This window comes from Culex pipiens, chromosome 2 (assembly GCF_016801865.2).
Source record: "Culex pipiens pallens isolate TS chromosome 2, TS_CPP_V2, whole genome shotgun sequence".
Taxonomy (NCBI): domain Eukaryota; kingdom Metazoa; phylum Arthropoda; class Insecta; order Diptera; family Culicidae; genus Culex; species Culex pipiens.
The window spans coordinates 156,990,500-156,992,942 of NC_068938.1; positions in this window are offsets into that span (position 1 = coordinate 156,990,500).

A 2,443-nucleotide genomic window follows, 5' to 3' on the forward strand; every position below is an offset into this window, starting at 1 on the left:
CAGATCTTCAATGTTTCGAACTCATTTGAAAGGCTTTTCATTTATCTAACCAACGATGGGTCGGATGATGGATCCGGACATAGTTTACATACATTTAAGTGAGATCCGGCTTCAAAAAAGTACATAAATATTACTTAAGTGGTCATAACTCGAGACAGGGTTGCCAGATCTTCAATGTTTTGGACTCATTGGAAAAGCCTTTCAATTACCTAACCAACGATGGGTCGGATGATGGATCCGGACATCGTTTACATGCATATAATTGAGATCCGAACATTTGTGAAAACACATTTTTATACATAACTTTTGAACTACTTATCGAAAATTCAAACAATTCAATAGCAATGTATGGGACCCTAAACCAAGTCGAATGCAACTGGTTCGATCAAAATCGGTTCAGCCAGTGCTGAGAAAACTCAGTGAGAATTTTGATCACATACATACATACACACAAACACATACACACACACACACACACACACACATACATACACACACACACATACATTTGTTCAGTTTTCGATTCTGAGTCGATATGTATACATGAAGGTGGGTCTAGGAGCTTTTAATAAAAAGTTCATTTTCAGAGCAGGATTATAGCCTTACCTCAGTGAGGAAGGCAAAACGGTGCACTTTATCAAATTTTCACTAAAGTACGTTTTGATTTCAAATTTGATTTTACATCGATAAATGAAGTTGAAAAATTTTTGCGACCAATATTTCGATTTTTTTTTTTTTGAAAATCAGAATTGACTAAATAAATCATAACTCGGTCAAAGATTTTTTGCACAACCTGGAAATTTCTGAAAAGTTAGCATTTGATGCATATAAAAAATAAAAAAATAAAAAAAGTGTTTTTTTTTGCAAATCAAGTTTTAGTGACAAAAAGTTAAATAGAAAATTACCAGCAATTTTTTTACTATGTATCATTTTTTGCAGTTTAGTCCGTATCCATCGATCAAAAAAATTCTTCTAAAGATGCAGATTTTTGAATTTTCATACCTCATTTTTGTATGGACAGCTGCCAAATTTGTATGGAAAATTATATGGACAAACTAATGATGCCAAATGGCTTCCTTGGGCATACCGAAGGCACTAAAAAAATTTCAGCCGGATCATAAAATACAAAAATTAAGAAAAAAGACCGATTTCATAGAGAATTGCTCATGTATCAAATTTCGATGGTTTTGTTCGAACGCGAATCAGTTCAATTCGGTGCGTCGGATCGAGGCGCTCTTTGTTGCGTTGGGTTCGTGTAAGCCCATACGCTAACTAATTGACACTTTGGTCACTCTGGAACCGATTCCAGAGCATCGTCAAATTGTATAGAAAAAGTTACGTAAAATCAAATTTTGATGACCGGGGTCTGAATAAGCAAAAAAGCAAAAAACGTTAAAAAAAAATTAGGCAGAACGAAGTTTGTCGAGTTAGGCTTGTTATTTTAATTTGTTTTATCAAGTTTAAATCACGCACATTAGAAATAACAATGTTGTAGTATTGTTGAAAAAACTGTTTTTTCTCCTTTGACAAACACTTTAAGTACATTTGATGTCCTTATCAATTTTTCACCTCCAAGCAACAAATCCAGCTACTTTGTTCCGAAAAGCTGCAAAACCTCCCCACAAAGCTCGTGCTACCACCCACCCACCTCCAGCAGGCCCGTTGCCCAAAAGTTTCAACTGCAAGCCAACTAACCAACCCAAGTGCAAGCCACAAAGGGAGAAGAAGATGGGTTGACAGTTACAGAGTGGATGACACCCTCGTAAATGAAGTGTACTTATAAAGTATAGGGCTTGAATGGGGTTGGGATGGTGCCCGCCGGGTGTTGTGACTTTGGACGTCTGCTTCCCAGAGTTGCAACGTTGACTGTTTTGCGGTGGAAAAAAAGTCTGACGACCTGAAGAGGGGGACTTCCTAGAATGCCATAAATAAATCAACACACCGGCTGGGGAGAAATAATTTGAAGATTAAATATTTTGAATGATTTGAATTCTTGATGCGGTGACTTGAAGGGACTGGAAACCGTGACAAATGGTCAGTAGCTTTGCTAGCAAGAAATAGAGCAAGAGCATTTGAAAAGAAATATTTATATTCAAATACCATTTTTAAATATTTCAACCTTGTTTGAGTTGTCCTCTCGTAAAATCCTTTTCTCGCAAAGCTTGACCAATCGCTTTCAATCGCTCCAAGCCGATAAATAAAAAATTGAATCCGTAATACCCAGTTAAATCCGAAATTTCCATTTCACACTCCCCGAAATTCGTGACACGCACGATTGTTAACCCCATTGCACAAAAAAAAAGAACTCCCCAACCCCCGAAAACACCTGCTCAAAACACGTGCATAAAACACGACTTTCGACGGGCCCGGGACATGCTCGAATGGGCCACGCCAATGCACTCAACTCATCGGATTACAGCCTGTCAGTGAGTATTTGCGATCG